The sequence below is a fragment of the Gossypium arboreum genome, chromosome 10 (assembly GCF_025698485.1).
Source record: "Gossypium arboreum isolate Shixiya-1 chromosome 10, ASM2569848v2, whole genome shotgun sequence".
NCBI lineage: Eukaryota > Viridiplantae > Streptophyta > Magnoliopsida > Malvales > Malvaceae > Gossypium > Gossypium arboreum.
Window position 1 is genome coordinate 116,335,781 of NC_069079.1, and position 25,442 is coordinate 116,361,222.

A 25,442-nucleotide genomic window follows, 5' to 3' on the forward strand; every position below is an offset into this window, starting at 1 on the left:
TTCCTAGCTTCTGTGAAAGGAAATGAAAATTTATCCTTTTTAACTTTTACGCAAAGTTTTCATAATTGAATTGGTGGTTAAATCGACTAGATCATTAATTTAATTAGTTCGATTAATTCGAATAGTTTAATTAAATAATTCATTAAAAATATTAAAAATTAATTTAACTATTTTTTAATCGATTCAATTGGTCTATATTGATTCGCAACTCAACCAATTTAAAGTCTTTTACCAAAACAACATCTCTATAAATTTTTAATTCAACCAATCCAACCAATCAAACTTGCCAAAGTACCTATGCTTCTAAACTTCACAAAGCTAGATTAATTAACGGAGTGGCATATTTTTTACATAATAATCTAAAAAATAAATGGTACTTTTATGATATTTTTTCTTAATTTATTGTTGGAGTTAATATTCACGACTCAACGTGCGGCTTTGCAAAGTTCTTTTCTGTGTGCGAAATAAATTCTAGTTTTTAAATAGACATAATTGTAAAAAATACCCTTAATGTTTATGTGTTTTTGGGTTTGAACTCTTAATCTTTTTTTTTTTTTGGACTGACACCCTCAACATTACAATTTTTCTGTGAGTTGACCATCAATCAACCGCAGGTAGATGACGTGTCAAAGATGCTCGACCAATTTCAAAGATGCCAACCCCTTCTCTCAGTTCTTTCTTTGTTTCTTTTCCTTTGCTCTCGCAGTCTGGCTATCTGATACGAATCCCGACGTATCATGGTTCGACACAATTCGACAATATCAAGCATGGCCTAAGTTCGAGGGGCCCAAGTTCAAAATGAAGCCTGATCTTAAATTTCAACGGGTTCGACACAATTCGACAATATCAAGCATGGCCTAAGTTCGAGGGGCCCAAGTTCAAAATGAAGCCTGATCTTAAATTTCAACGAGCTCAATTCAGCCCGATTTTAGCTCAATGAGCTCGTTTGCTCATTTTTCTAGTTTATTTTAATTTAAGCATTTTATTAGTTGTTGGAATAAATTAATTGAGTCTAGTTAAACTTAATTAAATCAGCTCAATAATTTGGTTGTGTTATTTTTAATAAATTAAAATCGGACATTTTTAATCATGTTTAAATGTGTTAGTTAAATTAGTTAATTTGCTTAGCTCATAATTATGTTTAGTTTAATAATTGGGTTTTAATATGTTCCAACCGAAATTAATATGTCTGAATTGGGACATGTTTTAATTTGTTTTAGTACGACCATTTAACTTGTCTTAGTTTAGGACACATTTATTTCTTGTCCAAATTAATGTGGTTTAAATTTGTGTCAATTTAATATGTTCAAAGTGATTAATTTTGGTTTAAATGTGCAGCTATTTTCAACATTAAAGGAGCAAGCATGCGAATTCAATGTGCTTATTGCTACAGCCGAATTAATTAGTGAACAAGGCATGGACGGCACATTAAAGAGTCATTGTGCGTAGGGGCATGAAACGTGATTAATGCATTAAAAAGCTCTTGGTGCATGAATAGCCTAGGAGCATGAAACGTGATTAATGCTTGAAGGTGCTGGTTGGTGTTCCCAAATAGCCATTCACCAAAAGATGGCTGAATATTCAATGTTCCAAGTGAATTAAAAGGCCACCTTTGTTTAAGTTTCTCTAGGTGCTTTTTCGAATAACAAGGGCCATGGTGATTATAATTAATCCCATTCAGCTGCTCACATTCAGCTTCTATATCTATTGTCCATTGGCGTCCTCAAGGAGCATTTAAGTCGCCCAAGCCTATCCAATTGGTCAAAGCAATATATTTAATATCATGCACTCTCTTTGGCGAATATTACAAGATTTTTCAGCTCATTTAATTCTCCAAATTGATGAGGAAACTTCTAAGAAAATTCTCAACTCTTCTAGTTGAATTACAAAGTGACCATTCGGCTTTCTAGGTGGTGATTAGCTCACCTTTATTTTAAATGAAACCAGCTGCATGAAGACACCTTGGAAGCTGTCCAAATACGTTCTTAAGGTGGAGGAAGCATCCTAGAATTTCCTAAATTTTTCTGGAAATTTCAGCTCATTTAAAGGTTTAATTAAGTGACCATTCACTACTTTTTGAGGCCATTCGGTTGACCATGTTTTAGGCTATAAATAATTGTTAAATTTCATTTGTAAAAGGTTAGACATTTTTTTTAAGACTTTTCACTTAATGAAACTCTGTTAAACTTTCATGGAATTTGTGAGATTTCTTTCTCTCATATTTCGTTGAGGACTTCGTTGGCTTATCTAGGAAGCCTAGTGGCGTCAACCCTGTTCTTCACTATCCCGAACTTATCACTATCAAATAGTGTGGCGTTCACCCATATACCGAGGTTCCTACTTTGCTAAGTAGCGGGTCGAGGTTTATCACTTTCATCCTCCACCTTGAAAGCCTATAAGCATTTGGGTCGATATTTTCTAATATTGGTTCGTGCTTGTTTTCAAGAACCCTTTTCTTCCATATCCATCATCGATTTACTTCTTTCACTTTCCCTTCCAATTTAGCCGAACCTATACATATTATTCTTATCCATAAACCATCATAGAACCATTATACATAGCTTCCGTCCTATTTTTCCATCAACTTCATTTCAAAAGTGAATTGAACGATCTTTCTCGTAGACGATCGGGCAACTCAGCATAAGACTCGACTCTCCCCGAGGCAGTTCGTATCACTATCCCTGACTCCAAGAAGCCCTCTCCTCTTCCTTTTCTCTCCACACATCCCAACCCTCACCATCGCTCCTTTCCCTCTCACTCCTCACCGTCGATCTCACCACAAACGTCCCAAAACCTTCTCCATCTCCATCTCCATCTCCATCCTCATCCTTCTCCTCGTCATCATCATCATCAACATCCGGTCCATTTCTCCTAGCCTTCATTGGGCTCGCCACAGTCGCAGCCAAAGGCTTAAACGAATACAACGATTGACCGCAAGCATTACGTCCACAATTGGATTTCACGATCATTGTCCCAAAATTTTCGGCACCGTCATCATTGTCAAAGTTTGTAGGATCGTCATCGAAATCTTTAGGAAGATGTTTGAGAAGAGGAGGGAGTGAGGAGTCATCTTCATCTTCTTCGTCGTCATTATCCTTGTAAATCATTGTGGCATAAAGGTCCGATATTCTCAACAATTATGCCTATTTACAAAAGACAATTTCATCAAACACCTAAAATTCTATGCAACCAAAAAAATAAAGAAAAAGTAAAAAAAAAAAAAGGACTCACTGTTATAACCCATTTTCGAGTATAACTTGCTCTTCTACGGTCCAATCCAAGGAAATACCAAAGCCAAATCAAACTCAGCCGACATAAATCCACTAATCAACCTCCCTTAGCTCTTTCAAAGCATAATTGAAACCTCCAACAAATAGAAAACAATGCTCAACAAAGCCTCCTCTCAATCGTTTTGCCTTCTCAAGAGAACCCAAAATGAAAAAAAAAATTGACTTAGATACTGCTAGATCTAGCAGAAAAAAAGAGAGGAAAAAAAAAGGATTAGAAATCTATGGCTCTGGTTTTTCTCTTTCAAACACTATAATAAAAAAATATAATGGCTCAAACCCTAAAACCCATAAATGTCCAGGTTTTTTTTACAATTATGCCTTTTAAATATATTAAAGTTCACTTACTTGTATTGGTATATAAAGAAGATAATTTTGATTTAGATAAATACTTTAAAAAATAGATTTTAAATAAATCAAAATAACGGGATCTTTTTTCAAATAAAAAATTTCCAACTAGAACAACATTGATCATAGTGTCAAAATAGAACACATTTTAGTTTTGGCAACAAAAATTAGTCTATTGGAATTGATTTCAAGCTGAAAAAGGAGCAATTTGTGTCAATTGGGTTGAAAAGGAGAAAGAAAAAGAATGTTGTAATAATAAGTTGTCGGTTGACACAAAAAAATGCTAACAATAAACTAGTCACATCATATTAGGTTTGTCAAAATCCAATCGCCTTTTTAGGTCAGTCCAAATCACCCAGTCGTAATTCCAGGTCTAAATCAGGCCATGCAAACCGATTTTCAAGCCCTTGGAAACCTAAATTGGCCAGGTCAAATTAGTGCAATCCGAAAAATGTGAAACCGGTTCAAGCAGACTAATTTTTGGACCCTTTCAGGCCCACTGAACCCAAGAAAAGATCGATTGATTTGAAAATAGATTAAGAATCAGATTCTTCGCCCAAAAATAAAACAAAAAAAAATATTTTAAAAATTTGAAATATTTATAAAATCAACCCTACTTAAGACGTAAAAAAAAACATGAATTAATTTGGTAGATAAAAATTGGAGTTTGAAATATTATAGGTGTAGCAGGCCCAATTTGCCCGGCCTGCTATAAAACAAAAAAATAATGATAAACCAAACCCAAAATTACCCAAATCAAACAAGCCCAAATACCTAACCCTAGCCCAACTAAACCGTAAACAGAAACACACAAAGTTTGCTAACCCTAGCCATCGTAGCCTCCACTACCCACATCCTTCACCACTGTTCACCACGCACGTCTGCCCCACTGCCACCACGCACCTACGTACCACGTTCGAGCCACGTCCGCCATACCTGCAAACGTGCACAAAAACAGTTGTAAAATGGCTATATAAAGCCACGAAGAATGTAATATTTTTGGTTACAAACTCAATACAAAATACACACGAATTCAAAAAAAGAGGAAGGCAAGAAGAGATTCAAACATTTTTTCCAAAAAAAACAGCAGCAAACACCTGAAGAATTGAAAACGAAAAAATCAAGCAAAGGTCTTTGAGTTTTTTTCCTTATCTTTTCTTTTTTCATTTTTGAAACTTTTTCTATTATTGTTTTTCATTTTGCAAAATTATTTACATGTATTACTTATTAAAAATACATCAAAAAAAATTTTTACAAGGCGGCACTGGCGGCGAGCAACGGTGGTAGGCACCGGAGTCCGACCGGACCCTCAGGCCTGCAGAGAGAATAAAGGGGGAGGAGGGGAGTTTTTTTTTTTTTTTTGAAAGGGAGTTGAAAGTGTTTTTTTTTTTTAAGATTTTGGCCTTATATAGGCCCCCAAAATGACGTCGTTTTGGGACTGGCCTCAAATGCCCAAAACGAAGTCGTTTTGCCTTTGACCCGTCCGACCCGACCCGCTCTAGCGTAGTTTCTGAGTGTTTTTAATCGGAAGGGCTAACTGTGCATTTAGCCCTTCCGCTTTTTTATAGCTTTGCGATTAAGTTCTATTTATTTCTAATTTGGCCTTATAATTTTCCTTCTGTTTTAATTTGGCCCTGCGTAAGGTGATGTGTTTTGAATGGAGGGGATAATTACTTTTCCGGTCCCTCCATTTAGTTCACGCATTTCAATTCGGTCCTTCCCCACTCTTTTATTTCTGATTGGCCCCAAAACTTCTATTTTTAACTCAATTTAGTCATTTTTCGTTATTTTTCTATTTTATTCTTTAAATTATTATTTTAATATTATTATTGTTATTGTTAGCATCATTATTAATTTTTTTATTTTTTATTATTACTATTTTCTATTTTTGCTATTGTTATTATTAGTATATTATTATTCATATATTTTTTATCGCAATATTGTTAACCTATCAATATTATTATTATTTTTATTATCTTCTATATTTTTATTATTAGTGTTATTTCATTATTATTATATGTTACTATTACATTCATTATTTTTATTTTTATTATTCTTTTTATTAATATTATTTTTACTATTATTTTTTATACTATAATTATTCTTATTAATATATTATTATTTTCTTTTTTTATATTATTATTATATTATTATTATTATTAATGTATTATTATTGTTATTTTCTACTTTATTATTATTATTGTATTATCACTATTATTATTACCATATCATTAATCTAATTAATTTTATATTATTACATTATATATATATTTTTGCATATACTAACGTTATTGTTACTGTTATTATCATATCTTTATTCCAATTTATTTACCTAAGTCTTAAATATATTTCATGTTATTATATATTAGCGTTATTTATTTACTTATTTTTTATAATTTCTAATTTCAGATTATTTGTTATTTTGTTATTAATATTAATATTATTTACTTATTTATACATTTTTAGAGTCTCAAACTTTATTATTTTTGTTATTAGTATTATTATTTTAGCCATCTTATATATCATTCATTTGTATATTCATTATTATTATTTTCATGTTAGCCTTAGCATTGACATTGTATTATTTATGTTATTAACTATGTTGTTTTATTATCCTTTCTTTTGATTGTCTATGTTAGCTTTAAAATTGGTCCATCTCGTAATTTTCGTGAATTGTTTTCTAGTATTTGTGTTTTGTAATTTATTAGCGCGACATTTTATTCACAAATCATTGTTTTAAATAAAAATGCATTTCATTTAATTGTTACATTTTATTCAAAAGTTTTTCCAAAATAAGGCAATACTCGTATTTGGAAGCTTCGAGAAGATTGTGCTCTAACTTACTGGGTTCTGATTTTCCTTGTCGAATCTAAGTAATCGAGTACCCTTTCTTAAATCAAAACAAATAAGTTTCAAATAAAAGCTTATTCTTGAGAATTTGAGATGTTGTGTCCTAATTTATTAGATATGACACTTTGTTTTCTCGAGGTATGGATTTCTAAAAAAGTAAAGGCAATATTCTGTATTTGAAATTTTAAGAGATTATGCCCTAACTTACTGGATTCCGATTTTTCATTTAACCCAAATAACCGAATATACTTTTTAAACTTAAATGCATGAGTTTTGAAAATTAAAAGATAAGCTTATTTTCGAAGGTTTGAAATGTTGTATCCTAGCTCACTGGGTGTGACATTTTATTTCTTCGAGATAGGAGGATCTTAGCATTTAATTTAATTTATTCAAGCGATTTTTTTTAAGATAAAAGGATCATATTCTAAAATCTTTTCAAACATTCAACGTTAAGACATTAATTAATCAATTGGGTACCAATTTTGGCCGTTACGAGGGTGCTAACCCTTCCTCATGCGTAACTGACTCCCGAACCTTTATTCTCGAATTTCGTAGATCAAAATCACTGTTTTAATAAATCAAAATATTTTATTAAAATGATCAATCTCAAGGTGGTTCGATCACACCTTGAAAAAAATCGGTGGCGACTCCATTTTTGTTTTTAAGTCGACTTCCGTTTCAAATTAAAAAAAGGTTTCGACAATAGGTAATACAAAGATTTTAATTAAGGTAACGAAATCATAATTTTTTAATTTATTATATGAGTATGATGAATTCTTAACTAATAATTTAGTATGTTTTGCTGATAAATTGTGAAAAGATGGAGAACCAATTTGCATTTTTGGTTTATTACAACGGACAAATTCAGGAAACCAACGAAATTGGAGTTGTGTTCGAATCAAGGAATAAGATTAATGCAAGATTGAAATAGAATATTAATCTTGAAGGGTTGAAATTGAATATTTGTAGTAGAATTGCAACACGTTGTGGGAGGACAGTATTTACGATCTTCTATAGATTTTCAACGTCATTAAATTCGGTCATATTTAGCCACCTTCAGCTTTTTGATGCTAAAGACGTAGAGGTAATGCTAACAATTCATTGCAAATCAGGAAATCATGTAATTGAATTATATGCAGAGTTGAATGATGATGAGCGAGTGAATGCAGTTCTTGAAAATTCTAGTTCACCTAGTCAAACTGTGAATATTTCCATCAACTTCATCGGTCAACAAAATGAATTGCAAGAGCCATACGAAGAGGTGCCATGAGTGTCTCAAGGGAGGTGATCTTTAGTTTGCTGGTTGGATTTTGATCTAAATGTTGTTAAAAATCAAACCAACTTTTCAAAGTCAAAAATTGCAACCAAAGAGTTTGTATCCAAATTGGCTTCTACCTCATACATCCTGGTTTTAAAATTGAATACAACTTTGCAAATTGGATAAAGCTTATCATGTTAGAAACTTCATGAAAAATCAAGATGGTAGCAACATTGAAAAGTTCTACAAGGCAAGGCATGTACAATGGATAAGCATTATCATTTATGATATACTTAAGGGATAAGCAATCATTAAGGTAACTAGACTATGTCTATATATATGTATGTATAGTTCATGTGTGTGAGTGTTGAAAAAATTAGTGAGTTTGAGAGAAAAAAAAAAGTGCTGTGAGTATAGAAAGAAAAACTAGCAGCAGCTAGTATAGAGAGAAAAAATAAAAGAGAGTTTGTATTGTATTTTGTATTGTGTTTATTTGTGTGTAATAAAATTAGACTTTGAGTTATTTTTATTACTATGATTCCAACAAGTGGTCTCCGAGCTAGGTTTGTATTGTATTTTGTATTGTGTTTATTTGTGTGTAATAAAATTAGAATTTGAGTTATTTTTATTACTACGATTCCAACAAGTGGTATCCGAGCTAGGTTTGTGTGGACATCACAATGACAAACATGATTCAACCGCAGATCCCAAAATTAAAAAAGACAAATTATGGCAACTAGAGCATCCAGATGAAGGCTTTGCTCGGTTCTCAAGATTATTAGGACGTTATTGAATAAGGATATGTCGAGCCCAAAAATGCAGTTGCTGAAGTGGCTTTGACAAATGAAGAAAAAATAGTATTGAAAGAAGCTCGTAAAAAGGATAAGAGGGCGTTGTTTTTTATTTTTCAAGGTGTTGATGAATCAAACTTTGAAAAAATTTCAGATGCGAAGACATCAAACGAAGCATAGGGAATTTTACAAAAATCCCTTCAAGGAGAGGAAAAGGCCAAAAAGGTACGTTTACAAACCCTTAGAGCCGAATTTGAGACGTTGAAAATGAAACCATCAGAAAGTGTTGATGATTATGTTATCTGAGTGAAAGCGGTGGTAAATGAAATGAAAAAGAATGGAGAAACACTTCATGATGTCAGAGTAATGGAAAAAATTTTGTGGTCATTGACACGCAAATTTGATTATGTGGTAGTTGCCATTGAAGAGTAAAAAGATTTATCACAAATATCAATCAGCGAACTTGTGGGTTCCCTCCAAGCCCATGAGCATAAAATGAAGCTAAATGATGATACTGGAAATTCGAAGCAAGTTGTCCTTCAACGAAAGTGGAGCTAGGGATAATTTTGGACAAGGTACAAGCAATTGTGGAGGATACCGTGGAGGATATAGAGGCAGAAATAGAGGTGGACGAGGAACACATAGACGAGGCAATCAATTATATGCTAAATTCCAAACAAGTGACGAATATCAAACATCGAGTCATGGACAAGGAGCTCGAGGCCGAGGCCGAGGCAGAGGTAGATTTTAACAAGGAAATAAATCTCAGGTATAATGTTATAATTTCAATAAATAAGACCATTATAGTTATGAGTATAGATCAAATCCCAAGATGGAGGAGAGAAATCATGTAGCAGCAGCTAAAGAAGAAGAAAACGTGGAATCTAGTGTATTCCTCACTTATAAAGAAAGTGAAAAATCAAGAAAAAATATTTGGTATCTTGATAATTGTGCCGGTAATCATATGTGTGGCCGAAAAGACTTATTTTCAAAGTTGGATGAGAATATTCATGGACAAGTAACGTTTGGAGATAAATCGCATGCCACGGTCAAAGGCAAAGGCAAAGTCACTATTACACAAAAGAATGGAGAAAAGAAATTCATTTCAGATGTTTATTACGTACCAACTTTGAAAAGCAACATCATCAGCATTGGACAGCTTCTAGAAAAAGGATATGAAGTACATATGAAGGATTCCATGCTCGCCTTAAAAAATAAGAGCGGTGAATTAATTGCCCAAGTTGATATGGCTCGTAATCGTCTGTTTACTATTGACATTGAATCTGGAGATGTGAAATGTATGAAGAATGCAATTAAAGATGAATCATGGTTGTGGCATTTAAGGTTCGGGCATCTTGGATTTTCTGGCCTGAAGCTATTGTCAAAAGAAAATATGGTGAATGGGTTGCCAAAAATTAATCCTCCTGATCAACTGTGTGAAGCCTGCATTAAAGGAAAACAACACAGATAGAGTTTTGAAGTGGGAAAAACTCAATGAGCCAGGAGACCATTGGAGATCGTACACTCCGACATAGCAGGTCCTTTTGATATACCATCACTTGGTGGAAACAGGTACTATGTTACTTTTATTGATGATTTTAGTAGAAAAAGTTGGATATATCTTCTTAAAACAAAATCAAAAGCATTTTGCAAGTTTACCGAGTTTAAAGCCATGGTAGAAAAATAGAGTGAACATTTCATAAAGATACTTAGAACTGATAGACGTGGTGAGTATACTTCAAAGCTATTTGAAAGCTTCTGCAAGGAATACGAAATTATTCACCAGTTGAAAACTGCGTACACACCACAATAAAACGGAGTCACTGAAAGAAATAACCGCACTATTCTTGACATGGCAAGAAGCATGGTTAAAGGTAAGCATTTACCAAGAACTTTCTGGGCTGAAGCTGTTCAATGTGCTGTTTATTTGTTGAACCAGTGTCCAAAAAAAAGTGTGAAATACAAGACGCCAAACGAAGCTTGGAGCAATCAAAAGCCAGAAGTCAGACATCTCAAGATTTTTGGATGCATCGCATATGCTTATGTTGCTGACCAGACGAGAAAGAAGTTTGACGATAAAGGAGTAAAATGTATTTTCATTGGTTATGAAAAGAGAAGCAAGGCATATAGGTTATACAACCCTCTTACCAAGAAAGTCATTATTTCAAGAGATGTCGAATTCGATGAAGCTAATTATTGGAGATGGAGTGTAGAAGAAAAGAAAATTGAAGGATTATTTTTCAGTGATGACAAAGACTACGACTTCGTTAATCATGAACAAGGCGACGAACAAAGCCCTCCTTCAAGTCCTGTTGTAACAACTCCTACAACATCATCATCACCAGCCAGCAGTAATACCAGCAATTCAGAGGAAGCACCTGCAAGAATGCATAGTTTACGCGATATTTATGAGGTTACAGGACCTATAGAAATAATACTTGATTATTTATTATTATGTTTAATGACAGAATGTGATCCAATAATATATGAAGATGCAATTAAAGACATCAAATGGAAGAATGCAATGGATGAAGAAATTGCAGCAATAAGAAAAAATGACACATGGGAGCTAACAAATCTACCAGAAGGACATAGTCCAATTGGAGTCAAATGGGTGTACAAGACGAAGACCAACAAAGAAGGAAAAGTGGAGAAATACAAAGCAAGACTAGTTGCAAAAGGCTACAAGCAAAGATATGGTGTAGACTATGATGAAGTATTTGCTCCAGTCGCCAGAATTGATACTATAAGGTTTCTCATGGCAATTGCAGCACAAAATAAATGGAAAATTTATCAGATGGACATGAAGTTAGCATTCTTTAATGGCTACTTGGAAGAAGAAGTCTACATTGAACAACTACATAGATATTGCAAACAAGGACAAGAAGACAAAGTTTATCGCTTGAAGAAAGCTTTATATGGACTAAAGCAAGCTCCGAGAGTATGGAACACAAGAATAGATGAATACTTTAAGAAGAACGGGTTTATGAAAAGCCCATACGAACATGCTCTATATACGAAGAAAAATGAAGTTGGTGACATCATGATTGTGTGCTTATATGTGGATGATATAATTTTCACGGGAAACAATCCAGGTATGTTCAATGACTTTAAGAAAGCTATGACTAAAGAATTTGAAATGACAGATATAGGTGAAATGTCATACTTTCTTGGAGTCGAAGTGAAACAAATGAAAGATGGAACATTTGTGTCTCAAAAGAAGTATGCAAAACAAATTTTAAGAAAATTCAATATGAAAGATTGCAAGCCAGTAGCCACGCCAGCAGACCCAAGTACGAAATTAAGTGTTGATTCATCCAGAGAGCTGGTAAATCTAACGTTGTTTAAAAGTATCATTGGAAGTTTAAGGTACATGACTATCATGCGGCCAGACATCATGTACGCAGTGGGAATAATTAGCAGATACATGGAAAAGCCAAAACAAGATTACTTGATTGCAGCAAAGAGAATTTTGAGATACATCAAATGTACGATGGATTAGGGTCTATTTTATACATACTCACAGAGTTCAAAATTGGTTAGTTATTCAGAGAGTGATTATAGTGGTGACTTGGATGATCGCAAAAGCACATCCGATATTTATTCCATATTGGCTCTGCAGCATTTTCATGGTGATCGAAAAGCAACAAATAGTAGCCCTTTCAATATGTGAAGAAGAATACATGGCTGTAGCAACATGCACATGTCAAGCAATTTGGTTGAAGAATATTTTGAGTGAATTATCTATTATACAAGAAGGTCCAATTACAATTTATATTGACAACAAGTCCACAATATCTCTTGCAAAGAATCCAGTGTCTCATAGTCGAAGCAAACATATTGATATAAAGTATCATTTTATTCGAGAGCAAGTGAAAAATAAAAATGTGGAGTTAGTTTACTGCAGAATAGAAGATCAACTGGCGGATATTTTTACGAAGCCATTGAAAGCAGACATATTTCATAAACTCAAAGAAAAGCTTGGAATAAAAAGTTCGGTTTGAGGGGGAGTGTTAGAAATCAAACCAACTTTTTAAAGTAAAAAATTGCAACCAAAGAGTTTGTATCCAAATTGGCTTCTACCTCATACATCTTGGTTTTCAAATTGAATACAACTTTGCAAATTGGATAAAGCTTATCATGTTGGAAACTTCATGAAAAATCAAGATGGTAGCAACATTGAAAAGTTCTACAAGGTAATGCATGTACAATGGATAAGCATTATCATTTATGATATACTTAAGGGATAAGCAATCGTTAACGTAACTAGACTATGTCTATATATATGTATGTATAGTTCATGTAAGTGAGTGTTGAAAAAATTAATGAGTTTGAGAGAAAAAAAAAGTGCTGTGAGTATAGAAAGAAAAACTAGCAGCAGCTAGTATAGAGAGAAAAAATAAAAGAGAGTTTGTATTGTGTTTTGTATTTTGTTTATTTGTGTGTAATAAAATTAGTATTTGAGTTATTTTTATTACTACGCTTCCAAAAAATGTCCTATTAGAAGATCAATATGACTCTGTATGACCATCTATATCTTGGGGCATTCAAAATACAACATTCAACCTTAATGGAAATGTTGTTGACCCGGATACAGAAGAAGTGCAAGTTGATGTTGCATCCATTGATGGAAATAATTCTGAATTTAGTAATCCTTATGTAGACAATGCACTGGAGGAAGTGAATGCTGGAGAAGTGATGATGATTCTAATTCAAACCAAGGCGTCCCACTGAATACTATTGAAATCCAAGCTTAGTCCAACTGACTCAGTTTGGTTCTTCCACCGCATGAACCTCGATCTTATATGCTTAACATCTACTTAAATGCAATGCATGCCATAGGATTTCTCGAATATGCTCATGCATTATTGGCCCATGTGATGTGTTATGATGCACATATTAGAGATTTACACATGGATTTACAATTCCCAACAAATAAGGCTATTATAAGAGCCATTAAGGAGCACGACTTTAAACTTGATGTAGATTAAAAAGTAGCCATTTCTACAACAACCAAATATGTTGGTGAGTGTTGGAAAGGTAATTAATGATGCAAATGGAGGATTAGGGTAGCATTAATGAAAAAGAAACAAATATGCGAAATTTGAAAATATGAGGGTACTCGTGCATGCACAACTGCAGGGCTAAAGAGGGATCATCACAAATTGGATTCAATGTTTATTTGCAAATGCATAATCTTGTTGGTTAGAGAAAATATGATACTTTAGGTGTCAGTACTAATAGTTGATATGCAGTCTCTATTCGAATATTCCATCACATACTAAAAAGCTTGGAAAGCGAAGCTAAAGGCCATGAGGGAATTGTACGCTGATTGGGACAATTCCTACAATGAGCCGCAAAGATGGATAGTTGGGTTGTGGGAGTTTGTTCCTAGTTTCATAATGTCACCCGAGGTGCAAAGACCTAAGCAAGGCTAAACACGAGGCTAAATCTTAAAAATCAAATCAAAGTAGAGTCGTCACAAACCAGTTTGAACTAGATCGGTTAGCCACCTATCACATAAAGTTTCAAGACTAAACTTAAAGAAAAACCCTAAAATCTAAGCTCAATCTCAATACCAAAGATGTGTTAGGGAGTACATTTGCGCATAAAGAAGGCTATAGCACCTCTATAACACTTATCCAAAAACAAACCTATTAGGTTCAAGAATTAGGATTTCCTATCTAGAAATCTAATTATGACTCCAACCCGATTTTTTTTAAAAAAAAATTCTAACTTAAAACAAATTAAAATTTAAAATGTATTTGAAAACTTGGAAATCCAATCTTAAAACCTAAAATCTAATTTACTTAAATTTAATTTAAAAGCTAATCTTAATAAAACTTAAAAATCTAATGGAAAGAAATATAACCTAAGATTAACATTAATTAAAAATAATAATCTAAATTAAATTTAAATCTAATCAAACTCAAAATTCAAAATCTACTAATATTTACAAAATCTATACCTAATCAAACTTAAAAATCTAAATCTAAATCTAAGTATAAACTTAATCAAAATAAAACTTAAAGTCTAATCCTAATTAAATCTAATCGAACTTACAATCTAGTCATAATAAAACGTAAGATGTAATTGAAATTGACAAGATTTAAATCTAACTTAAAATAAAATATTAAAATCTAATAAAAATATAAAGTTCTAAAATATTTAAAATATCAGACAAAAATCTTAAAATCTAATATAAAATATATATAACCTTAAAATCTAATATTTAAAATCTTAAATAAAACTTAAAATCTAACCTAATATGAAAGATGCTAAAAAATCTAATATTAATATTTAATAAAAAATCTAAAATCCAAAATTTAAAATCTGTGAGAACTAAATTAAAAATCTAATCCAAAACCTATATTAAAAATAATATAAACATAATCTAAAATAAAATGTCCTAAATTCAACACACAAATCCACTAACAATAAACAATTCAAAATATCCCAAATTAATTCAAATAATTAAACTGAATAAAATAAAAGGATTTAAATAAAAGTTGAAAATAAAAAGATGTGGTTTCGAAATTAGAAAAATATAAGAAGCAGAGAGACTTAAACAGCAATTAAGTTGCCCTAAATTTCAAATTTGAAAAGAAATCGAAAATGTTAGGGAACAATGTTGGAATTAGCCCCTGCGGCGCCCCCTGTTAGCAACATCAGAAGGCTGAGGTTCACGGCACCCATGGTGGCTGAGGACTGCTGATCCGATTTATATCCTTGTAAATGGGCTGCAAACTTTAAAATTACGCTCAAAAGTAAAATAAAAAAAATAAAAATAAAAATAAAAAGAACAATTAGGTTGCAAGTTAACTTGGGCTACAAAAAATTTCAGAGCAAATTCGAGCTTCAAAAAGCAAGTGGGCTTTAAAACCATTTCGGGCCTTAACAGTTTATCTAACATTTAATTTTGGTTTTAAAAAATAACCTGATTTGGGCTTTAAGCCCAAAAAACAATTGTATTCAGAATTTTCTTCTCCTTTTTTAATTTCTAAAACAAATTTTTTTATTTCAAACAAACTTTTAATTTTCATTATGATTTCTATATATATAATTCATAAAATTTAATATAAATCAAATTTGAAATAATTAAAATTACTTTCAATTTAATTGAATCTAACTTAACTCGAAATTCAAATTTTAAAAAATAAGGCAAAAAGAAATTATTTTAGCCTTGAAATAATCTTGCTTGAAAATTGAATTTCCAACAATTTGATTCAATTAAATTACCTTAGAATTGAAATAATCTTGCTTGAAAAAGAAATTCATGTCCCTTTCAAAACTTTGAAACCCAAGTCGTAAATTGTGAATCTTGGACAAAATTAGATGTCTACTCCAAGTATGATGGTTGAACTGTAGACTTTCAATACACACAATTAATTTGGTCAAATAGTGGAATGTAAAAAAATATTTCACCGAATATTTTGGACATTTGATAGTGGTGTTTGTGCATTTCCATGTTGCAAGCCCATTGTGTAAATAGATGAGACTTGGATGTATATACCCAAATACTGTTGATTGCCATTGCGCAAGACCGGGATCAAAGAATCTTGCTAATACCATTTTCCATCATTGAGAAAGATGACATGGGATAATGGGAATTTTTCCTAAGAAACTTGCACTTGTCTATAGTTAAACCGTCTCATGTATGTTTGATGTCCTATTATGGTAAAGGCATTCTATTGGTAGTAAGGTGATGTGGTGGTATGTGGAGCCCATCAAATACTTATCACGTGCACTGCTTCCAACACATTGCTTGCAATTTTATGAGACAGTTCCACAATGCTGACGAGGATGAAGTTGTTAACATGGTTACACGCTTGATTCTTAAATCTATAGCTGGTATTTAATGTTTTTCTCCGTACTAATAATTAATTATAACCAAAATTTGTTCCAAGGGTACGAGCTCCAAAGATTTCAATTTCATCAAAGGATGAAGAAGTTACGAGTGAAACATTTGCGAGCTAGGCAATGGCTCGATAACATCCCCCTTAAGGCTTGGGCTCAGTCAGACGATGAAGGGCGCCAATACGGGTATATGACTACCAACTTGATGGAGGCCGTGAATTTCGTTATGAAAGGGACGTGTCATTTGCCATCACTTCTATGTTTACTTTGACTTTTTGGTAATTGTTTGCGACGATAAAAGAGAAATATCAAACATTGATGAATGTAGGTCACACCTTCTACAAGCAACTATTACGAACCATGGAGGACAATCGTAGAAAAGCACGCTTGATGTTAGTTAAATGTGTATTGTGTGAATATGAAACTTTTAACGTGTATGAATTTATAATGCAACACACAGCTTTTCTAAATATGTTATATGGGGTAGACCTTAGCAAAGGTGGTTTGATTGCTAGAGGTTTCAAGCACTCTAATATTCGTGTTCTCATGTGGTTATGGCATGTGTACAGTCCAATTTTGGCCCGAGCTAAAGAACAAAGCCCAAATGAATTAAACCCACCCCAAACCAAACCCAACAGACCCTAGCCCAAACAAAAAAACATAACCCAAATTAACCCTAGCCCTCAAAACTAAACAGCAAGGGAAAGGAAAAAATTTAGGTGTCGCACCTAGGTCTCCTTGGTCCCCTCTATCAGCGTGCACTCCGCTCGAGGGTCAACTCTCCTGGCACGCTAGCACAAAATGGCCACCTGCCTTCGTTGACCGAACGCAACCTGCAGAGGAAAACCAAAAACAGCAAAGAAACTAAGCAGCAGAAACAAGGCAAATAACAGTAGAAATATGTAGCAAACCTTTGGTATTCGGCTATAAAGCCACCGAAAAGACGATTGTAAAAAGGGGGGAAAAACATTGTATTTAAACACAATCAAAAAAATAGAAATAAAAAAGAAACGATTTTGCTAAAGGTGATTTACTATTTATATTCTGTTGATTTCTTTATTTTCTTTTTAATATTCTTTTCAAAAACAAATAAATGAGAAGAGCAAAGGAACCTACTTGCGGTTTCGACCATCGGAGACCCTTTCTCCGGCGTGGATATCGAACCAAGATACGCCTCTCTTTTTCGTTGTTCCCGAGCCATGAGCCACGATGGGTGGAGGCGCATGGGATGAGGCCCTTGAGTCGGCCAAGCAGAGAAAGGAATGGAAGAACTTTTAAGTTTTTTTTTTTTGGAATTAGTGTTTCAAATGAGGGTTTTGAAAAATTTTGGAAACAACACCGTTTCGTCTAGTCCCAAAATGCTTCAAAACGGCACCGTTTTGAAGTCAAACCCGATGACCCGACCTGATGTCCTCAGGGATCCGCGTGTTTTTGCGGAGAGGGGATATTTGCGCGTTAAGTCCCTCCTTTTGGCACTGACATTCAATTGGGCCCATTTATATTTTCTTTATTTTTTTAAATTATCTCTGTAATTTGCGCATAAATTCAATTTAGTCCGCACCTAAACGCTGCGTTTTGGGGGCAGGGATTAATTTCCCAATTGATCCTTGCGCTTTTACGTGCATTATATTTTGGTCCTTGTACGCATATTTCTTTGTTTTTCTTCCTAATTTTATTTTTCTTCTGATTTAATCCCTAGTTCGTTGGATTTTAATCCTTTTTTATATATTTGTTATTTATTTATTTATCTTAATATTTTAGGTATTGTTTATTTAAAATCGTTTTGTTCCTTTTATTATTATATATTATTTGATTCATTAAATATTATCTCTTATGTATATTATATAGTTTTAATATTTTTAATTGTAATTTAAAATTTGTTATAGTCTTTACTTTTATATTGTTCTATTCTTTATTTACGGGTATTATTTATTTTAAACATATGTTATTTACTTTACATTATCACGTATGTGTATAAATTATTCCTTTTTTAAATTTATCACATTATTCATTTTTTCAATTGTTTTGCTATTCACTCAAGTTTTTTTAATGTTTTATCTTATATATATATATATATATTGTCCACTATAAACTTCATCATATTTTTTTAGTTGTCTTGCTAATTATTTATTTTTATATATCATTAATTTTACATACTTTATTTTATATAGATTTGATTTCCTTTATATAAAGTCTCATTTTATTTCTTAGCTCTTATTATATATATATATATATATATATGTTTTCGAACCGTTAATTTCTTTATTTTTATTGGAATTTCAATATTTTTATCATTTTTATGTTAGCCTTGACATTGTTTTTGTACTATTTGAGATATTAGTTACGTTGTTGTTACATTTTCTCTTAATCGTTTACATTAGCATTGAAAGTTACCATGTTGTGCAATTTCCGTAATTTATCATTTAGCATCTGTATTCTATATTTTATTGGTGTAATGGCTTTATTAACAAATCATCGTCTTAAATAAAAAATGTATTTCATTTAATTATTGCATTTTATTCAAGAGTTTTTCAGACAAGGCAAAAATTTTGAGAAATCGTGCCCTAACGTGTTGGGTTTCGATTTACCGTTTGACAAAATAACCGAATATCTTTTTTAAAATTTCAATGCATGAGTTTTGGAAATCATGAGATGATTTTGGTATCGAAGGTTTGAAACGTCGTATCCTAACGTGCTGGATATAATATTTTATTTCTTCAGAACAAGAGAATCTCAATATCCACTTCGAGTTATCCAAACAGTTTTTTATAGGGGTTGTATTCTAAAATCTTTTCAAATTTTCGACACTAAGACACTAATTAATCAACTAGGTACCGATTTTGGGCGTTACGAGGGTGCTAATCCTTCCTCATGCGTAACCGACTCCCGAACCCGTTTTTCTGAATTTCGTGGACCAAAATCGTTGTTTAAATAAATCAAACCATTTGTTAAAAATAAGCACTTTTACGAGGTGACCCGATCACACCTCATTAAAAAGGATTGGTAGCAACTCTTAATTTTCGTTTTTTATTTTCAAAACCAAAGTCGACTCATTTTTTTCCAAAAAATGGTTTCGAAAAAATGGTTTCGATAGCATTTACCATTTTTTATGTCAACTATATGCAAAACGTGGACGACGTGTACAGATTTGAGCAACTTTCCAATGTTTAGAGACATGAGTTCCTTCGGATGAAGAATGAAGCATATTAGGATTTTTTGCCAAAACTTATGTTTGTTTTCCTATTGAACTCGGAATTGCGTCACAAATCACAATGTTAATCATAGTCAAGTCGAATTTAAAACGAGATGGATTTAAGAAAAACATGTAAACCAAAAAGATGTGGACTTTGTAGAAACGTTGGGCACAACTGCAATAAATGTTTCCATTGACATATATATGTTAGACAACCATCAACTTCAAGATCTAGATCGTAATTACATTGTTTGTAAAGTTGAGAATTTGAAATATGACTAGATTGATATTATTAAAAATAGTATTATATATGTTAATCCTATATTTTTATTTCTATCGGTATGATTTAGTAAAAAATTGTTCAACATCGAAACTACTAAAACAAAAAATAAAATACAACTAAAATATAATAAACAACTAAAACCAAAAATATACAATTAAATGATAAAAAAAGATACAACTAAAAAGAAAAAGTTACAACTAAATGATTAAAAGTACAAGTAAAAACAAAAAAAGAAGTTACAACGAAATGACTAAAACAGTACAAATAAAAACAAAAAAGTTATAACTAAATGTTGAAAAAAAATGCAACTCACCGTCTAAAAATTCTGAGAAGTATATGATTTGACTATGTCATATATCGTTGGGGTAGTTGACGTTGTTGGGCAAGATGCGAGTTTGTATCATCAAAGGGGTGCCAGGATCATCATCTTTTGTCCGAGACATCATTGTAACCAGTGGGGTAGGGATTGTATTAATAGGATCAGGAGCCTCCAATTTTAGAGTGGATGGGCTTGACAGACTCACGAGGGAGGGGTTCTTATTACCAAACAAGCTCTCCCCAACATTAGGTCATCTCTCAATACTAAAGATGTCGGATTGTCGCTGAAAATTTTGATCATCAAATGTTACAGTATTTGACATATTCTAGTCCAAGAAATTTTCTATAGGATCTAGAACCCTCTCTTGAGCTTGCTCCGAATCAATAAAGCACATTGTGTCCACCTGGTAATCTTCCATTCAAAGTGGAGCTTCTGGATTATCTGCAAATTCAGCAACAGGGGACGATGAAGGTGCATACATTGGAACTGATCCATACTTAAGGTTGGCTGCACTGGTTGCGTATCAACGAGGTGCAAGCCTGACAACGCCTTGTCTCAATCGAACACCAAATATGAATCCATCAATATCAACACGTAAAAATGGTTTCCCATTTTCCTAGAGCCACCTCTAATATTGTTTGAACATTTAAAAATCCATGTTTAGTATGCTAACCTCGTCAGCAACTCATCCTAATCTGTTGTCCCAGAGGCAGATCCACTGATAATGCTCCTGGGGCCAAAACTTGTTTGCCTTGCCTCGAAGGTCCTCGTCATGAGTCTTGCTTAGCTCAACTAGTTCAACTGGAAGACGCTGATATGTTCCGAATTGACGCAACATGCGATTTTCGTGATGCTACTCGACAATTGCAAAATTTATATTTGCCAAGTTAATGTTCCATATGCTCGACCAATTGATACATGCATGGATGGGGTGAAATTTATTAAATTTCATTCACAGAAGCTGCCAATTTTCAAGCTTGGGAAATCAGCAAAAGTGCGATGACTTTTTGGATAGGATCTTGGCATTTCTAGGTTGAGATGTCTTAATAGCGTTCGAAGATCTATCCCTTAATTTCGAAGCGCATTTGAATGACTCGATTTTAAGTTCGGGAACTCAAGTTATGACTGTATTAGTGAAGACTCCGCGAGCAAAATTTTTTGACAGGATTATGATAGGAATTACGAGTCTTGTGCTTTTAATTCGAGTTTAAATCATATTGGGTTCAAGTTTTAGGCTTAATTTTTATTATATATGAACCCAATATTGTATTTATCAGTTCTTATTACTTTATTTTTCCGAAATTTTAATAATTATTAAGTAGTTTAAAGTTATTTGGGAGTTTTATGTCAATAAGAAAGTTTAGTTTAAAACTACTTCTTGTTTAGATTAATTAAAATTCTAGTATGCTTAAGAGTTTTATTTAGATTTATTTAGTTAGTTGCATTGTACACAAATCAATAAATTCATTATTATTCAACTTTTCTTTTGAATTAATAAATTCTTTTTGAGTTTTCTTTTTTTAAGAATTTCTCTTGAGTTTGTTGTTGAAGAGTTTTAACAATCTTTACAGATTGTGGGATCAATTTCAAACTTTTTCTTGCTAAGTTTTCTTTCTTGGAGGGAAAATTAGGGTTGTTTGAAAGGGATTGTGGATTCTTCGTGTTTCTAAGGCTTCTTAGAACTTCTATATACCACGTTCTATATTTCCATCTATCTTCTTTATTAATTCTAATATTAGATTTCATTATTCTATCTTATTCACCTTAGTTATTTATTTATAATTGTTTTTTTTATTTTTATCTGACTTGGATTCATTTGCGTTTCAGGTTGTGTCAAAATCCAAGTTTCTTTTTGAACATCTAAAGCCCTAAGTCAAATCTGCGACTTTGACAAACTTTACGATCCGCTTCCACATTCATCCGCCTCATTCCTTATCACCAATAATATAGGAATTTAGGTATGACGATACCGACTATCTTGGGGTCAACGTTTGACAACCATCAAAACTGTAAAAAAATAAAAAAAAAATGTTAACTTGCATTTCATTTTACTTTTCATAAACCGAAGTCTTAAAGTCTTAAAGCATAAGTATAATATATAATAACATATAGATTCTTGATTATCCTAGATCTAATAGAAGAATCTACCAATTTGTTTAAAAATGAGTAGATTCGTCCCTTGAACTGAACCCATGTCAAGTTTCCCCCATTTGTTGAAAATATTTTAACACGGTTATTAACAACAAAAAATAATTCGAGCATTACTATACAAAATAAAAAAATTTATGGGTTACCTATTAACCAAAGGGAATAAATTGAATCGACCTACTAGGGCCAAAAAAGGCATTCTGTAGAAGCCCACGATCAAAGCAAAAGTAGGCATCTTCCAATATTTTGTGACTTTTGATTCGTTGTTCAACACATTTCTTAATACAAGAATGTTAAGATAAAGCCTCCAACAATAATGCGAAATCAATTGGAAGTCTCGAATTAACTCTAGGTACATCAAATGTACCCTATTTGTCGAATTTCCTAGCATCAACACTCCACCTAACAAATGCAAAATATAGGCTCTTATGCGAAAATTTCAAAATTTTTCCTAAACCATATTCACTTTGGCTCCTCCATATCTCCTTTATCTGGTATCTTGCCAAGTAGTTGTCTGCAAGTTTCAATGATTGCGCTGACACTGGTGACTAGGAAGCCATCTATGGGAAGCCCCAATCAGAATGCTACATGTTGTAGTGTGATTGTACACTCCCTACATAGCAAGTGGAAGGTATGTGTTTCAACTCTCCACCATTCCACCCATGTATATATCAATTCCTGGTTCAAATTAAAACTCTCGATCCTAAATGCATGACCAAATCTAACTACATCTAGGTACACATGCAAGCAGTCATCTCGATGATCTCATTTGTTATGCCTCTTTGTTTTAAGAACATGATCGTAGGACTGCAAAAAGTTTGATTATATAAAAAATTTAATTAGTAATGACCATTTAGATTATTATTATCAACATTTTCCTAATGCTATAAAAATTATTTTACCATTTGAGTTGTCGTAACCATTTTTTTTAAAAAAACGGGAATCGACTTGGATTTTGAAAATAAAAGAACGGGAGTCGTCAAGCTGTCGTAACCATTTTTTAGAAAAAACGGGAATCGACTTGGATTTTGAAAATAAAAGAATGGGAGTCGCCACCGATCCTTTTTGATGAGGTGTGATCGGGTCACCTCATAAAAGTGCTTGTTTTTAATAAATAGTTTGGTTTATTTAAACAACAATTTTGGTCTACGCGAATCAAGAAAACAGGTTCGGGAGTCGGTTACGCACGAGGAAGGATTAGCACCCTCGATACGCCCAAAATTGGTACCTAGTTGATTAATTAGTGTCTTAGTGTCGAAAATTAAAAAAAAAACTTGAAAGAATTTTAAAATACGATCCTTCTTTATAAAAAGCTCAAGTGTTAAAGACCCTCTCGTCTCAAAATATGAAATGTCACACCCAGTAAGTTAGGACACGACATCTTGAATTTTCGAGAGCGAGCTTGCCTTTTATGAAATCTGTGTATTTTATTAGAAGGGTATTCGATTATTTAGAATAAACAAGAGAAGTCGAAACCCAGTAAGTTAGGGCATGTTTTCTCGAATTCTCAAACACCGAATATTGCCTTTATTTCTAAACAAAATTCTTATTTCGAGATGACAAAATATCATACCCGGTAAGTTAGGGCACAACACTTCGCATCTTCGAGAATAAGCATTTTTCAAAACTCGTATAGTGATTTGAAAGAGTATTCCGTTATTTAGGTTAAATGAGAAAAAGTCGAAACCCAGTAAGTTAGGGCACGATTATCTCGGATTACCTAATAACGGATTTTGCTTTTATGAAAGAACTATTTTAAGGTATCGAGTAAAGAATATAATGAGATGCATAGTAAAATATAAAAGCGAATTATGATATTAACAGTAACGTGTAATAATAGGTGACAATAACGAGTAGTTGTAAAGGATGAAATAATGGCAAGGCTAGTAACATGCAAATATAAACAAATTCATGAGGAAAATGAAATGATCGAATGCATAATAGAAATAAATAGAACATGGTAAAATGGAGCTGACAATGATAACTAACGATAATAATAATAACATGAATAATAATAGTATAATGTAAATATGAAGTAGTGGGGAACACGTATATGTAAAAAGCGTAGTACTAGACTAAAAAAATAATATTTATTGGAAACAGTGAGATATATACAATAGTAACTAATAATAACAATATGTAAGTACATACATGCAAGTATTGAAATATATACGTAATAATAGAAATAATAATAAAATATACATGGTATTAAAATATATGTACATGATATAGTTTTAAGAATATACATAACATGCATGGTATTAAAATGGTATTAAAAGAACATAATACATACATATAAGTATTGATAAAAAATGGTAATACTAATAATGGTCATAGTAATTACAATAAGGATGATAATAATAATATTAAAGGAAAGTAAACAAAAGTAATCCCGTATATCAATATATATATATACATGTAATGAAAATACATACTACTATATAATAATAATAATAATGATAATAATAATAGTAATATAGAAATACAAAGAGCAAATATAATAAAAATATTAAATAATGAAAAAGCAATGCTATATATAAATATATATATATACGTGTATGTACATAAAATATACACTAATATATAATAATAATAATAATATTAAAAGCTATTAATAATACTATATAATATAATATATATATATACATATAAGCATCAAATACAATAATAATAATAGAACACTAAAAATATAATAATAACAGAATAAATGTAATAGCATGACTAATGTTAAAATTAAAATAGAATAATAAAAAAGGGTAGAGAAAAGGGACGAAATTGAATTGAAAATAAAACTTTTGGGACAAATTCGAAATACATAAAAGAAAAGGGGATTAAATCGCATGCGCAATCAACCAGGAGGGACTAAAATGGGGAATAACCCCTTATCTCAAAACGCGCAGCTTCAAAAGGACCGAATTGGAGAAGAAATAAAAATTCTGGGCATAAATTAAAAGCCAAGAGAATGAAATTTAAAAGCGAAGAATGCGGAAGGGCCGATCGCGTAATTAGACCATCAAAAGAAAACACGCGGATCCTCAGACGACGGGTCGGGTCACACGCGGGTCAAACAAAACGACGCCGTTTTGGCGTTCAGACCCTAGGCACAAA

General features: G+C 32.4%; 1 long non-coding RNA gene across 1 annotated transcript; it reads right to left on the reverse strand.

Moving 5' to 3' along the window:
* Positions 1–16,865: 16,865 nt before the first annotated feature.
* Positions 16,866–17,807, reverse strand: LOC128282583 (uncharacterized). Its single transcript, XR_008272909.1, has 2 exons — positions 17,508–17,807; positions 16,866–17,224 (listed from the first exon to the last, which is right to left on the reverse strand). It is a non-coding gene; the product is annotated as an uncharacterized LOC128282583 (long non-coding RNA).
* Positions 17,808–25,442: the final 7,635 nt, after the last annotated feature.